Here is a 17,471-nt window from a genome sequence, read left to right as displayed (position 1 = left end):
TGTCCCATTGATCCCACAATGTCCCAGTGAACCTGCAGTGTCCCAGTGATCCCACAGCACGCCCGTTGATCCCACAGTGACCCAGATACAACTCACATGAGCCCCATTGTGTGCAGCTTGTGGTGAAGGCCTCAGTCTGTCCCATGTGGAGAGAAAGCTCCTTGTCCAAGGATTCCACCTCCTCCCAAAAATTCTCTTTCCACATCTTCATGTTACAGCATTTCCACAAAAAAAGTCCTCTGGAGGGAGAGAGAGATAGTGAAAAGGGATTGATTAGAAACAAAGCAAGCGATTAAAACTGCTCAGCGAGAGCACAGAGCTACCTCACACTCACTCACTCACACACTTTCACACTCACTCACTCACTCTTTCCATTACACAGGCAGCAATCCCTCAGCAAATACCACTGACAAACAAACTCCCCAGTTACAAAGCAGAAAATCGAAAGAAAAGAGAGAAAAGTTGGGAGAAAGAGAGAGACAGAAAAACACTCAGGACAGACTGAAGAGCACAAGTTGCTTCTCTCTCTCTCCAATACAAGTTTGCAGGGTTTTCTCTCCTGTTTTGCCACTAATTGCCTCACTCACCACCCCCACCCCCCGCCTTCACCAACCCTCCCCTAAAAGGTGCTGGTCTGTCTGCCTGTGTTTGCTGCAGTGTCCAAATTGCCCCTGTGCTCATTTTCTCTCATGTTCCTGCAGCAGGGGACAAAAAGCCTGGCCATATTTTGCTACTTCACCCTTTATGTTGCAGTTTGCAAAGGTGAACGAACTTTACCTTTGCTCTTTTCTCTTGTTTTAATTAGCAGTGGACAAAAAGCCTGTAGTTTGTGGTCAACTTGCAGTTTGTGGCTTTTTCCAATTAACCAAAGAGTTCAAACAAATTCATGACATTCAAAACAGCCAAAGTAAAAATGTTTTTTTAAAAAACTAATACAAAACAACATCCCTCACACAGTTACAGAAACAATCTCTCAGCAACATTCATTTACACAGAAACAAAGCCCAGTTTATAAAGGAGAAGAATCTGAAGAGTAAAAGATTGAGAGACAGTCTATCGACAACAACAACTTGTATATATATATTAGAGCAACAACGACAACATAAATTTGCATCTATACATATATATGTATTTCCATAGCACAACTACTATTACAAAGCCCCCATAAAGGCTGTGGGGAAAGGGCAGAGGGGGACATGGGACTAATTCGACAGCCCTTTCGAAGAGCTGGCACATGCACAGTAGGCCGAATGGCCTCCTCTTGTGCTGTACCGACCATGAAACAATGAATCTATGAACAACTTCAATGTCATGAACCTGAAACTAAACTGACACCAGCAATGCAGTAATCTTACTGAGGGGCAAGGCGGCCATTTAACTGAGGGGCAAGGCGGCCAATTAACTGAGGGGCAAGTTGGCCATTTATCTTTGAGGAAAGACGACCAACTTACTGGGGGGCAAGATAGACATATTGAACAAATTGTCCGCCATGAAGCTGAATCAAAATGGCGGCCCTGATCCTGAAACATAATGGCCGCCAATAAGGCAGCCATCTTACTGAGGGACAAGGTGGAGCTTGTCATGGTGAGAGACAGGGAGAGGGTTCATTTGCTGTTCCTGTTAAATCACTGTTGCACTACAGTTAAAGATACAAACTGAGTGAGACTGGAACTAGCTGGTGTTTAACGCAAAGACAGCGGTGCAGTGAGGGAATCAAAGACCAAAATGTGAACTTCTGCAAAAAAATGGATTAACACTTGGTTATTTGGACTTAATTCTTACAGAGAAGGAGAGACCAGACATTCGGAGGAAAGGTCAAATGAGCCATTTGGTGTAGAGAATGCAATTCTTGCTTGTATTAAATAAATCAACGTAAAATTGGACTCAATCTGAATGTCGTTCTGATCTGGGATTTGGTTTAATTCTCTATTATTCATATTTTTCTTTAATCTGAAACAATAACAGTATTTGTAACAGTAACAGGTCAGGAGAGTGCTGAGGGACCCTGTCCAGTTTAGTAACACAGCAGAAGGGGTAAGAGTACATTGTGATTAATTACAGAATCCAGCAGCTCACTGGGAAAGTTACACATGGTCCAGATGGAGGAGCAAAAAGGTGCAAAGTGATTTTACACTTTAATTTGGGGCAATTCCTTTTTATCTTCACAAGGTTTAATTTTACATTTAAATAATGGGCTCTTTATCCTAAAGAAACATCAGTCACAAACCATGGCTTTATGAACAAAACAATAATTTATTATTCTGAATACACTAGAAAAAATTACATTTCAATTTAATCAACACGTTGGATTTCTGTCCGATTTAGAATTGCTTTAACACGAATAAAACAACACATTCCGAATTCCCAAAATGCATAATCGTTTGGAAATCCAATGTCTATCTTCGACGAAGCTGATAACGAAAGTTATATCCTTATGGTTGACTCAAGCTTGCCTGGAAGATTCCAGGTATTTTGATGGATACCGTTATAGTGTACCCTGTCTTTGTCTTGTATCCAGCTCATCTGCTTCACAGGCAATCTGTGAACCAGCATCGAGGCATCAAGCTGGGAGGTAGCGAGCAGTCATGAAGATTCCAGGTGAGGTGGTGCTGCGAGGAAGCGAAAGGTGAGTTTGGAGCGGCAGTGGTGGATCTGCGTCTCTCCCCACTCAACTTCTGCCCAGCTGCTTTGTAACATCGAACCACACCTCTGGGGACGGTGGCTTATCAAAAATAGGTTCCTACAAATACAACCCACGATTGTTTTCTCTCAGTGTCCACAACGTTACCAAGTCAAGCCGGCAGGTGTTCAAACCATCTCCAGCCCTCCTGGAATCGTTATTATTTCTATGGTGATCTATCCTCTGCTGTGTGGTCTTTTACAATGTGTCATTAACAATCCTTCCAACAGCCCTTTCTCCTTTTAATCGTTCTTTTACTTCAGACATGCTGAAGCCGATTTAGTCTCAGGCTTTCGCTTATCAGATGACTTTTTTTACGACACAGAGCAGCTGGGAAACTCCTGCAGTAAGTAATGGTCAGGGTCAGGTACACAAGACTGAGTGACTTTATTGAGCTGCCTCCCGGCATCACCTCTCTCTTTGTTTCTCTCTGTGGATCTACTTTTCCCTTTTCCTTCTTTCGATCTGTCTCTTCCTCCTTCCCTTTCCATCTGTCTTTATTTCATTCTGTTTGCTTCTCAATCTCTCCAGCTCTAATTCTGTCTACTTCTTTCTCTCTGTTTCTATTTGACTTTTCGAACTCTTCTTTGCATCTGTTACTGTATTTCATGCCATCTTTCTCAGTCTCTGTTTTAATATTTGTATTTCTCCTCCTCTCTCCTGTTTTCTATTTTCTCCCTGATTTCTGTTCCTCTTTTTCTCTTTCTCTTTTTCGTTTTATGTCCGACACTCTCCTGCTCTGACTCTCTCTCAGTCTCTAGTTATTTTGAATTGATTTCATCTGTCTATTTACCTATCTTCTCCAATCACTTTGTAATTACTTGGCAGTGTCTCTCTCTCTCATTATATGTAATGAGAGAGAGTAAGAAAGTGTATATATATATATATATATATACACTTTCTTTCTCTCTTCATTTTTCCCTCTTGTCTTAATAATTTACTCTTTATTTCTCTCCGTCTCTGAGTAACTCTCTCTGCCCTTCTTTATTTCTGCACTTTTCTAATTGGTACATATATTTTGTCCTTATGTTCTCTCTCTGTCTGTCCCTCTCTCTGGCTCTCGTCTCTCACTCTCTCTGTGTCTCTCTCTCCCTGCCTCTCTCTTTGTCTTTCTCCTGGTCTCAATCTCTGTCTCTCTCTGTGCCACTCTCTCTGTCTCACTCTCTCTCTGTCCCTCTTTCCCTCGCTTCCCACTCTCTATATCTCCCTCTCTGTCTCTCTGCCTCTCCTTCTTTATCTCTCTCTCTCTCTCTCCCACCCTCTCTCCCTCCCTTGCCCTTTCCCACTCTCTTCCCCTTTGTCTCTCTTTCTCTGTCTCTCTTTCTCTGTCACTCTCCAACTCTCTTTGTCTCTGACTCTCCCTTTCTCATTCTCCATGTCTCCCTCTCTCTGTCTCTGTCTCTCTCGAATTGCCTCGCCCTTTCTCTCCCTCTTTCTCGCTCCCTCACTCGCTCTTTCTCACTCTCTCTCTGTCTCCCGTTCTCCCCCTCCCTCTCTCTCTCTGTCCCTCTCTCTCTCTGCCTCTGTCTCCCTTCCTCTCTCCCTTCCTCTCTCCCTCTCTCTCACCATTTATGTGAAGTACACACATCCTGATCAGGTCCACAGAAATGACTTTGATTTCCAGCTTTGCCCATTTTGTCTTGCAGTCAGTTAATTAAAGTCCAGCTGAGCTCTTTAATGCCGCCATTTTGAGCAACAATTCACGTGTTTTCTGCAAAGCAAACCCTGCCTCAATAGGTGAGATTATCAATAAAATATAATCTCAGAATAATATTTAAGATCATTTCATATTTCTGTGCTGCTAATATAAAATGTACTTTCCATCCCCCGGGAAGTGTAGGAGATGGAGTATGAAATGGGATTTAGTTCTCGTGCTTGAAACCCTTCAGTTCTTTCTTTGATTTCATTAATTTAACAATTAGATTGAGCGGGTATTTCACCGCGTTCTTCAGCTCCTCTCTGAATTTAGTCTGGGTCAGGACATAAATACACGTGTTTGTGCAGGAACTGAGAAGCTGCAGCATCTTTGATGTGTGATCTGTGAGATAACCAGGGTCGATGAAGGAGTAAAAATACCGAATGTCTGCAATTCGCAGATAAATGAAAAATACAACCTTTGTCAGCCACAACAGTATAAAACTGCCCGATATACTGAAGAGTAAAATGATGGATTTCTTTCGGTTCTCCATCTCTGGATCACTCAGATTCTCTCCATTGCTGCGGCCCCGGAGTCCCCTGCGGACTCGACTGGACACTAAAATACGCCTGACTGTCAGAACATTGAACAGAAAAATCAGACAGAACGGGATAAAAGGGGTTAAAATGAGGTGAAACATCTCAAATGCGGACCATGCGGGGGAAGTACGGAAGCTCGGTTTAACCTCACAAAACCAGGGAACATTATCAATTATAACGTAAGGTTCAAATGTAAAGTACGTGGGGACATTCACCAAACAGCCCAGCACACTCACTGTTCCCAGAACCACAGCCGCCGTTCTCTCGGTGCAATATTTAGTTTTCAGCTTCTCACAACAAATGGCCACAAATCGATCAAAGGTGAAAGCGACTGTGAACCAGACAGAAACATCTGTGGCAGCAGCACTCAAGGAGGCAAGAAAACTACACGCGGGAGTAATGAGCAGGAATGAATCTCTGAAATAAATCAGACCAATCCAATTCAATATCACACCAATGATAACGACCAGGAGATCGGCCACTGCCATTCCCACCAGGTAGGCACTGATACATCTGGAGAGACCGCACTTTCCTCGGGACAGGATCACAATCGCCACCAAGTTAACTGTAAGGGAACAGAGAAATTACTGATCAGACCTGCAGTCATGAGGGGAGGATCTGAAGTGAAATTTCCAGCTTTGTTGCTGCATCGAAGTGTGGAAAGTGATTTATTGACCTGAGCAGCGCTTTCGGGCAGAGAGATGTTTTCAAACACAATGATCAATAATGAATTGGGAGATGGATACAGAAAGTGAATAAAGTGAGCACCGGATCCACTGGAAGGGCTGAGTGAGAGCTCAGTGCCGGTGGGGAAGGGAGAAGGGGTTTTACACACCGGCAATCCAGCGGATTAAAGCCAGATTTGGGCTCCAGACGGATGGAAAAGAGAGGGAAGTGTCGGAAGGTGAGAGGACGCGGGAGGTGCAGCTTGTGTGTTACTCTGGGTTAAGAGAGCCGAGAGTGAGTGAGATTGGGAGGGAGTCAAGGAAAAGAGTGGTGTGAATGGACGAGTCGGAGCTCGAGAGGTGTCAGGATTAGATGGTTTGGGAAAACGGACAAACTGAAGGAACTGACGAGACAGAGGATTCATTGCAGTGAGAGCAGAGGCTGGGATTCACAGGGAGAGACTGTACATAATCCAACTATTACATTTCTGTAGTTATTGGTGTCAGGGAACCTGTGTTTGATACAAAATGTGTTCAATAAATTTAATTTGCAAATTCAATGAAACTTAAAATGAAAAGTATTAATACAATTAATCACGTTGTTATTGAACTTATCCGAGCTTGAAAAAAACAGTTTCCGAATAATTGATTACAATCAAGAAATTTCTGATTCTATTTTTGAAGTAAATTTTTAATTATGTTTACTGTTAAGTTGGAAAGTAAGGAACATTCACAAAAACAGTCTGAGGACCTGACAATGATATGAACATGAGGAGCGAGTCCCACAGTAAAAACTCACCCAATCTGACCACATCATAAAAACACCTTCAAATCACATTTTCTCTGTTTAATTTTACTGGAAGTTTCAGCAGTTCATTCGGATGAATTATTCACACCACAACCTCTCGCTTTCCCGCTCAGTCTCCCTCTCCATCATTCATTCTATTCTCTTTCTCAAGTCCATTTTCATATCCGATTAAATCCTATCATCCTGTGCCTGCATTCTGTTCACCAGCCCCGTGTTCCAACGATCCTATTCTCAGTGTCAGTTTATTAAATAGTGAAGCCTCTGTGGAATAGTTTAATGTTTCTACAGATCATTCAATTCTCCACCTGTTCAACAACACTGTTCACTTCATCTACAAATCATGGAATAAACAGAATCGAATGCCTCTCCGAGGCTGATCTCACAATAATTGAGATTCCTTCTCCTGTAATGATAAAGTAAAGTGATAGATGGCGGGATTTTTCAATTAACAAAACGCCAACATCATACTTATAATCTACAGATACACAGAAGGCCTCCTGATTCCAACAGGGACAGTGCAAATTGAGACAACAAAACATCAAAACATTTCATTTTACAATGAAGTCCAGTGACAGTCAGTGAATTCATCCACAGTGAAGCAGAGAAGGAGATGTGAAAGATTCAGCAGCAAACTCAGTTCAGTAACCAGACATCTGAAACGGCGTCAGATACACACATAATGAAATAATATTTCATAACAGTGATCACCAATAAATACATTGAAATCCCAGTTAAACTGAAGCATGTTATTGGGGAGGGAGGACACTGCACTGCCTCCTTGTAACACTGAGACCGTGAGCTGTCTCATTATCAATCATTGAAAACACATTGATGAAAACATATTCCAGGGCAGGTTGGTTCCACAACAAGAAAACCTTAACAGCTCCTGATAATATGATACCAACTCTTCGCCCAGAATCCAGATTCCAATATATTCAGTACAGAGAATGATCCAGTAAGAATGCCAGTGTTGGATATACAAAGTTCATGACAGATATAATGCACCTCCTACATTCCACCATTCAACCAATAGTGCAGAACAGGTGACTATGAAATATGCAGGGGGGAAAACAATTTGCCAAGTACAGCAGCAGAGTTAACACCGATTTACACCATTAACAGCTGAAAGAACGGCTTACCCGGAACTCCAACGGCTGCAAGAACAGGATAATAAATACGTTCTATCTGAACCATCACTGGATATTCCATTTCTGTGAGAAGCACTGACTTCTGTTGGCCTGGAAACCACAGCTCCAGCAGGCACTCTGTGCTGATCCATTCCAACAAGCCCTGATTTATACAGGGGATAAGTCTCCACTGACACGGTTATACTCCTGATCATTGTTATTAGTTACAGTCAGTTTAACAAACACATTATATCAGCAGCTTTGACTCCGATGTAAATAATGTGGTGAATGTAACACAAACATCTCAAAGCCCAGGTTATCAACTTAATCAGATCTCTCTCAGGAATAAAGTTTAAATCTGATCTCATACAGGACTGATCCAACAATAATGAGCAGCTCCATTTACAGTTTTTATATAATTGTATTGACCATGTTCACTCCTGGAGATTCAGTTATAATTTAGACCGATTTCTCCGCTGTGTAGACTGAATCCAGGGACAAAAGCAGACCCGTTTCACTCTGTTCCTGCAGTTTCCCCAGTTAGAATATGAATTGTGAGTCTTTGACAGAAATGACTGTGGGTGATATTAGGGGACGTACACTGAACGTGTCCCATTGACATGCCTCTCTCCGCTATTTTACTGCAGATGTTTACTCGTTTATTCCACATTGGTTCACGGCTCCAGTAAAATTGTCCCCGTGCAACACCGAGATCAGCTCATGACCCGATTTGACCTCCTTCACATAGGCCCCGTGATTTCCTCACCCGCCTCAATTCCTTCCTCAGCCCATTGCCATTGAAACCCTCATTAATGCCTCTGTTCCCTGCACCCCCCCACCAACAGACTCCATTCCTCCGGCACTCCTGGCCGGCCACCCAACCTCCACCTTCCATAAACGTGAGCTCATCCAAAACTGTGTAATCCGTGTCCAACCAGCACCTGGTCCTGCTTGGCATCCCTGACCCTCACCGACTCCCAGTTCCATATTCCTTAAATTTAAAATTCTTATTCCTGGGATTAGATCCCTCCATGGCCCACCCCGCCTTACCGACAGACAACCCATCCAGTTACCTCCTCATTCTCCAGACACTGGCCTCTTTTGCTGGGACTACCCTCAATTGGTTCCACTCACCTATCTGATCATAGTCAGGAGAAGCTTCTCTTCCCAATCCTTGGCTCCCTCCTCTTCATCATCTACATGCTGCCCTTTGGTGACACAGTCCACAGACATGGAGCAGCTTTCAGATGGACGCTGACAAAACCACCGCCTCCCTTGACCCTTCCAATGTCTTTGTGTTGTCAGACCCACACCCTGATTGAGATGAGACACAATTTCCTCCAGTTAAAAATTGGGAAGTCATCATCTTTGGCCCCAAAATCTTCACATCCTTGCCACAGATTCCATCCCCACCGCTGGCTTTTTGATTGGTGAGTTGCTCACCAATCACCAAAGCCCTTACTGACCTGCGTTGGATTCTAGTCTCCAAAGCCTGTCGCTTATTTTTATTCTTTCTTCCATTCAAATCCATCAGAGCCTCACCACTCCCTGTCTCTGTCACCTCCTCCATTCCGATACCCCCTCCCAAACACTCTGCTCCTCCACCTCTGGCCGCTTGTGCATCCGCAGTCCATTTGCCATACTTTTGACAGCCGTGCCTTAAGCCATCTCAACGTTCCAGAAAGCCCAACCTAAGTCGCTCCATCTCTCTCTCCCCCTTTCAGGTGTCAGACGTGGATCAGTGGTAGCAGTCTCGCCTCTGAGTTAGAAGGTTGTGAATTCAAATCCAACTCCTGAGACATGAACACACAATCCGGGCAGACACAACAGTGCCATTCTGAGGCAGCGCTGCACTGTCAGGGGGGCAATACTGAGGTAGTGCTGCACTGTCGGAGGGTCAGTACTGAGGGAGTGTTGCACTGTCGCAGGGTCAATACTAAGGGAGGGATGCATTGTCGGAGGGGCTGTATGGACGCACTGCTGCACTGTCAGAGGGTCAGTACTGCAGGAATGCAACACTGTCAGAGGGTCAGTAGTGAGGGAGCACTGTACGGTCGGAGGATCAGTACGGAGGGAGCGCTAAACTGTCGAAGGAGCAGTATTGAGGGTGTGCTGTACTATCGGAGGATCAGTACGGAGCGAGCGCTATCCTGTCGAAGGGACATATAGAGGTAGTTCTGCACTGTCGGAGGGTCAGTAGTGAAGGAGCGCTGTACTGTCGAAGGGGCAGTATCGAGGATGTTCTGCACTGTCGGAGGGTCAGTTGTGAAGGAGCGCTGTACTCTCCAAAGGGTAGTATTGAGGTAGTTCTGCACTGTCGGAGGGTCAGTAGTGAGGGAGCGCTGTACTGTCGAAGGGGTAGTATTGAGGAAGTTCTGCACTGTCGGAGGGTCAGTAGTGAAGGAGCGCTGTACTGTTGAAGGGGTAGTATTGAGGAAGTGCTGCACTGTTGTGGATGCCGCCTTGCAGACGAGACGTTAAACTGAAGCCCCATCTGCCCTCCCAGGTTGATGTAAAAGATCCCACGGCACGATTCGAGAAAGTGCAGGCGAGTTCTCACCGGTGTCCTGGGCAATATTTATCCCTCACTAAAACCGATTTTCTGGTCATTTATCTCATTGCAGTATGTGGGATCTTGCTGTGTACAAATTGGCTGCAGCATTTCCTACATTACCACAGTGTCTACACTTCAAAATCGGAGCATTCTATATTTGTTACAGCACAGGAGGAGGCCATTCGGCCTATCGAGCCCGTGCGGTTCTTTTTAAGAGCAATCCGTTAGACCCAATCTCCCGCTCGACCCTGTAGCCCTCCAAAGTTTTTCACTTGAAGTATTTATCCAATACTTTTTGAAGGCCATGATTGAATCTGCTTCCACCACCCTTTCAGGCAGCGCATTCCAGATCATAACAATTCGCTGCATTAAAAATTGTTTTCCTCATGTCGCCTTTTGTTATTTTGCCAATCACCTTAAATTATTTTGAACGCTTCTATCAAATCACCTCTTAACCTTCTCTGCTCTAAGGAGAACAACCTCAGCTTCTCCAGACTCTCCACATAACTGAAGTCCCTCATCCCTGGGAACATTCTAGTAAATCTCGTCTTCACCCTCTCTATCTTCTTCACTTCCTTTCTAAAGTGTGCAGCCCAGAATTGGACGCAATACTCCAGTTGTGGTCGAACCAGTGTTTTATAAAGGTTCCTCATAACTTCGTTGCTTTTGTGCTCCATGTCTGTATTTATAAAGCCCTAGATGCCACATGCTTTTTTAACAGATTTCTCAAACTATCCTGCCACCATCAAAGATTTGTGCACATACACCCCCAGATCTCTATGTTCCTGCATCCCCTTTAGAATTGTACCATTTAGTTTGTATTGCTTCTCCTCTTCCTGCCAAAATGTATCACTTCGCAATTCTCTGCGTTAATTTCATCTGCCACGTGTCCGCCCATTCCACCAGCCTGTCTATGTCCTCTTGAAATCGATCACAATCCTCCTCACTGTTCACTACACTTCCCGACTTGGAAATATATCGCCGTTCCTTCATTGTCGCTGGGTCAAAATCCTGGAACTCCCTTCCTAACAGCACTGTGGGAGAACCGTCACCACACGGACTGCAGCGGTTCAAGAAGGCGGCTGACCACCACCTTCTCGAGGGCAATTTGGGATGGGCAATAAATGCCGGCCTTGCCAGCGACGCCCACATCCCGTGAACGAATGAAAAAAAAATCGTTGAGCCATCTGCAAAATTTGAAATTGTGCCTTGTACACCCAATACCAAGTCATTGATATATATCAAGAAAAGAAGTGGTCCCCGCACCGACCCACGGGAAACACTTCCTCCAGTCAGAAAAACAATCGTTCACTACTACTCTCTGTTTACTCTCACTTAACCAATTTCATATCCATGCTCCCACTGCCCCTTCAATTCTTGCGCTTCAAACCTGTTGACAAGACTATTATGTGGAACATTATCAAACTACTTTTAAAAGTCCATATACACATCAACGGCATTGCCCTCATCAACCCTCTGTTACCTCATCAAAAAACTCAGTCAAGTTAGTTAAACACGATTTGCCTTCAACAAATTCGTGCTGGCTTTCCTTTATTAATCAACACTTGTCTAAGTGACTGTTAATGTTGTCCCGGATTATCGTTTCTAAAAGCTTCCCCACCACCGAGGTTAAATTGACTGGCCTGTAGTTGCCGGGTTTATCCTTACACCCTTTTTTGAATAAGAGTGTAACATTTGCAATTCTCCGGTCCTCGGGCACCACCCCCATATCGAAGGATGATTGCAAGATTATGGCCAGAACCTCTGCAATTTCCACCCTTACTTCCCTCAGCAATTTGGTTGCATCCCAGCCGGACCGGGTGACTTATTTATTTGAGTACAGCCAGCCTTTCGAGTAGTTCCTCTATCAATTTTTAGCCCATCCTGTATCTCAACTACCTCCCTTTTTTCTTTGACTGGGCAGCACCTTCTTCCTTGGTAACGACAGATGCAAAGAACTCATTGAGTACCTCAGCTAGGACCTGGTGACTTAGCCAAACACTTCGAGCCAGGACGTGCAGGAGTGAAGGTAGGAAATGCTTCTACGCACAAATGGTGGGTTAAGTTTGGAACGCTGTTCTGCAAACGGCAGTTGATGTTAGCTCAATCGAGAATTCTAAATCTGAGATTGATGGATTTCTGTGAACCAAGGGATATGGGGCTACGGCGGGTATATGGAATTAGGTCACAGGTCCACCCTGATCTGATCGAATGGTGGAAAAGGCTCGAGGAGCAAAATGCCACCGCCACTTGCTGCCTCCTGATATGTGCCAGCTTCTCCTGCAAGAAAGTGCCGAGTGTGTCTGGGTAATTTTCCTATCATGTTTGAATAGCTGCCAGTGTATGTGGCCTGTGAGTTGTGGGTGGGCGGCTTGCAACGGTGGTGGTGGGTAAGGGTGAGAAGGTTGAGTACTGATGGAAATAGTTTGTTGTTATGTGGGTGATGGGGGGTGTAGTTCATGGAGCAGTGGGTGCAGCTATATGTGTAGTTGGTAGGAGACGCCACTTGACAGTTGACCTCACTCATCTTGACCACTCATGTCAAAGCATTTAACTTCTTCCTGTACTGCATCCATGTTCATGATGCTGTGCGCCTGGCATTGACCTCATCCTCTACTGCCTCCCACGACCTTTTGGGTGTATGTCTGGAGGATATCTTGCCCTCCGCAGATATAGGATGTCACTCGTCAGTCCACCTCTTGCACCAAGGCCTCTGGTGAATCAGCAGAGAACCTTGGTGCACGGACTCTCAGACCGGCGGATTGGTGAGGTCCAGCATGCAGATTTGGAGGATGTGGGATTTAATGGTGCACAACCTTTATTCAACATTTTAAATTAACTCATCAGTATGTAAAAATAGGGATGGGACCTGCATCTGTGCTTTACGTGTGGGATGTCTGATCTCTGTTCAGACTCTGTACAGATATATTCGGCATAAGCTGCACAGAGAGACCTCTGGTGATCAGCAGCCTGAAGGAGGAAGAGGGCTCGGTGCCATCTTCACAGACCGACATGCTGAGGATCAGCAAGTCCTTTCATGCCGGGCTGTATGACGCGAAGCCCAGAGACAACACGACCTCCCAATCCTTCCTGTCCTCTCTCTCTTGGAGGAGAGCGAGCGGGAGAGCCTGGATTGGTCACTGACCTTGGACGAGTTGACAAAGGCCGTCTGGTCCTTCGAGAAGAGTAGATCTCCCAGGAGCGATGGTTTACCCGTTGACTTGTACTCGGCTCTGTGGAACTGGATAGACCCAATCCTACTGGATGTCTACGGGGGTATGCTTCTGGCAGGCAGCATGTCAGAATCCACGAGGAAAGGCATCATCACCCTCATCTACAGGCAGAAGGGGGAAAGGGAATAAATCAGAAATTGGCGACCGATTTCCTTGCTAAATGCTGACTACAAGATTCTGTCGAAGGCCATCGCCGACAGGCTCGAATCTGTTCTGGGGCGGGTGATCCACCCGGATCAGACCTGTAGTGTACCCGGCAGGAAGATCTCTGATAGCCTTGCGCTGCTCAGGGATACGATCGCCTACGTGCAGGACAGAGAGCTGAACACCTGCCCCAGGAGAAGGCCTTCAACAGAATATCCCACGCACACATGATTGACGTGCTATCCAAAATGGGGTTTGGGGAGGGAATCAGCGATTGGAGCCGACTGCTCGACATGGACATCCATTGCACAGTCCTAATCAATGGGCAGGAGTCAGAGCGTTTTCCGATCAGATCTGGAGTCCGACTGGGTTGTCCTCTCTCTGCGGTCTTGTTCATGTGTTGTGTCGAGCAATTTGCTGCGTCCATCAGAAAGGACAGAGTAATTAGGTAGGGTGACGATCACGGGCAACGGAGGCTCTCAGGTTAAGGCCTCCCTGTAAATGGATGACGTCACCGTCTTTTGATCCGATCAGCAGTCGATCCACAGACTGATGGACATCTGCGATCGTTTCGAGCTGGCCTCGGCGTCCAGAGTGAACTGCAATAAGAGTGAGGCCGTGTTCTGTGGCAGGTGGGAGACCCGATCCTTTGATCCCTTCACCGTCAGGTCCGACGACCTGATGGTGTTGGGGATCGGGTTCGGGGGCCCCAGGACTCCACCAATAAATGGGAAGAGCGCGTCGCCATGGCTAAACAGAAGCTTGGTATGGTGGGGGGACGATCCCTCTCCATAACCAACAGGAACCTGGTGATAAGGTGTGAGGTACTCGCGGTGTTGCTCTACGTGGCCCAGGTCTGGCCCATTCCCCACAGCTCCGTCACCACAGACACCCGAGCTTTCTTCCCCTTTGTCTGGATGTCCTAAGTAGAATGCGTCCACAGGGACACCATGTACAACACACTGAGAAAACTGGGTCTATCCAACCGAGCAGACGCAGGAGGTCCCGTTCAGCTGGACTGCCCCCCACCACCTGTCCCAGGTGTAGAAGTTCCTGAGTTGGAACCACTTCGACCACAAGGCCGTCAGACAGTGGAACGTTCAGGGGGCTCTGCAGGAAAATGAGAGGGTGGATCCGATCGACCAGTTCCCCGACCAGAAGGTCGATGCCATTTGGCAGAACGTCTCGTCGCCAGAACTGACCAACGGGCACCAGGATGTGGCCTGGATGATGGTGAGAAGGGCCCTCCCAGTGTGGTCCTTCCAACATGCATGGAAACTCAGCATCACCTCGAGCTGCCTTCAAGGCTGCGGGAATTGGACCGTCGTCTGTTTCCTGGTGGACTGGACCTTCATGCAGAATGTGTGGGGAGAGATGCGTTGGTATCTGTCCCAGTTCATCCCCAACACCTCAGTAACACAGGACGCTGTGCTCTATGGACTGCTCCCCGGGAGGCACACCGAGACAGATATCAACTGCTACTGGAAGACCATCAACTCGTTGAAGGAAACCCTTTGGTCCGCCCGAAACCTGCTGGTCTTCCAGCTGAAGGAGCTGTCCACGACCGAGTGTTTCCGACTGACACACTCCAAGGTCCAGGGGAATGTGCTGCGGGACGCACTGAGGCGCGTTGCGGCCTACGCACGGGCTCTATGGGGAAAGAGCATCGTGTAAAGGCATCCCACCTTTTATTATGCAGAATGTACAATAAGACATACACTGTGTATTGTATTGAAACAATGGGATCATAGTTTGTGCGATCTGTTTTGTATTGTTTTGAATTGAAATTGCGATTCTTACCCTGAACTGCAGGTATCATTAAATATTATGAAATAACGTATATTTTGAAAATTAAATTGCCGCTCAACAGCACTCCTTTGAGCAGCGAGAGACCTGTCCGAAAGACTGAGAGAAGTCTTTTTTGCCTGAAAGTGAGTCCGGTTTGACGTGTTGTTGCACAAAGGCTCTCCCTGCTGGTGAGCAGAGGCAAATGCTCGAGCAAAACAGCCGTGTTCGGACAGACAAAGAAAGATTTCAGGTTTGAGAATGGACAAGTGGCAACATTTTAAGCAGTAAGCAGTCTGCAAAGTTAAGAGAGCGGCCTTGAGCTCAATACTGCTCAATCCAAAAGCACGTTCATTATTTTGAGCCAGAATTAAACCAACGATTTAAGAGTGATTTTGCTTTCAAGTTTTAATCTCTACAAGTTTTCCACACTACCAGCTGAGCTATCGATGGGAAGCAGCAAAGGTCCCTCTCTTTGGTGATTGTTCACCGTGCGCCTTTTGACACTCCCGGACTCGTGGAGTCGCGTGGGCATGACCGAGACTGACTCGGGACCTGCTCATACCGCAGCGCTGTGAGCGTGTGAGCTCCGACTTACTCGACACACCTTTGGCCAGTCGAGCAATGGGGAACGTGTCTGACCAAAATTCAGAAGATTGTTGGTTCGATTTCCACCTGGATGGAGAGTTTTTGCAAACTGCCGATTAGTTTATGATTTTACACCTTGCAAACTGTCCTACTTGATAGAGCTGCCTGGATATTTATACAGCAAGTGCCTTCTTAGTGCAGTCGGCAACGCGTCAGTCTCATAATCTGAAGGTCCTGAGTTCAATCCTCAGAGAAGGCATCATTAAGCTTTTTTTTTCCATCTTTGCTCAAGACCAAAATCAATATTTTTTTCTTCCTGCTGCACACCAAAAGATTTGCTGCCCCTTGACCTCTCTGTACCGTAGCACGCAGTGAAGCTTAAGAAGTACATGGACCATGGGCTCGCAGAAAACTGATGCCACTTTTGTTTCTGGACAATTGACCCAAGTCAAAAGGTGAGTGGAGAATGGAAGAATCTATCTTGCTATCTCTCACCTGCTCAGCGAGCATTCGACTTGAATCATAGAAAGAATACAGCACGGAAGGACGCCATTCGGCCCATCGAGACCACACCAGCTCTCTGCAAGAGCAATCCAGCTGGTCCCACTCCACCGCCCCATCGTTTTTCCTCATGTCATCTTTGGTGCTTTTGCCAATCACCTTAAATCTATGTCCTCTGGTCCTTCACCCTTCTGCAAATGGGAACGATTTCTCTCTATATACTCTGTCTAAACCCTTCATGGTTTTGAAAATCTCTCTCAAATCTCCAGCTTCTCCAGTCTATCCACGTAACTAAGGTCACTCATCGCTGGAATCATTCTAGTAAATCTCTTCTGCACCCTCTTTAATGCCTTCATATCTTTCCTAAAGTGCGGCGCCCAGAAGTGGACATAATACTCCAGTTGTGTCTGAACCAGTGTTTTCTAAAGGTTCATCATGACTTCCATACTTTAGTACTCTCTGCCTCTATTTATAAAGCCCAGGATCCCGTATGCTTTTTTAACCGCTTTCTCAACCTGCCCTGCCACTTTCAATGATTTGTGCACATATACCCCCAGATCTCTCTGTTCCTGTATCACTGTTAGAATTGTGCCCTCCAGTTTATTTTGCATCTCCTCGTTCTTCCTACCGAAATGCATGAATTCGCATTTTTCTTCGTTAAGTGTCATTTGCCATGTGTCCGCCCATGCAACCAGTCTGTATATATTCTCTTCAACTCTATCACTATCCTCCTCACTGTTCATTACCCTTACAAGTTTGGTGTCATCTGCAAATTTTGAAGTTGTGCCCTGTGCACCCAAGTCCAAGTCATTAATATATATCAAGGAAAGAAGTGGTCACAGCACCGACCCCTGGGGAACACCACTGTACACCTCCCTCCAGTCCGAAAAAAAACCGTTCACCACTACTCTGTTTCCAGTCCTATAGTCGATTCTGTATCCATGTTGCTACTGCCCCCTTTATTCAATGCCCTTCACAGTCGCTGCTTCGCACTCGCCTCCAAGTCGCTCCACGATCAGCAGAGAAATCTCGCCTTGGGTTGGCCCCCTCCCTGACGACAATCAATACTTTGCTCCAATCGGTAGTATCGAGAATAAGCAAGTGAGCAACAGCAGTACGGGAAGCCACAGTAATCGTGAATGATGCTGAGA

General features: G+C 45.9%; 1 non-coding gene across 1 annotated transcript; it reads left to right on the top strand.

Annotated features, from left to right (window-relative positions):
• Positions 1–16,005: 16,005 nt before the first annotated feature.
• On the top strand, positions 16,006–16,078 carry trnam-cau (transfer RNA methionine (anticodon CAU)). Its single transcript has one exon. It is a non-coding gene; the product is annotated as a tRNA-Met (tRNA).
• Positions 16,079–17,471: the final 1,393 nt, after the last annotated feature.

This window comes from Heptranchias perlo, unplaced genomic scaffold (assembly GCF_035084215.1).
Source record: "Heptranchias perlo isolate sHepPer1 unplaced genomic scaffold, sHepPer1.hap1 HAP1_SCAFFOLD_50, whole genome shotgun sequence".
Taxonomy (NCBI): Eukaryota; Metazoa; Chordata; class Chondrichthyes; order Hexanchiformes; family Hexanchidae; genus Heptranchias; species Heptranchias perlo.
This window is presented reverse-complemented; position numbering and strand designations above follow the sequence as displayed.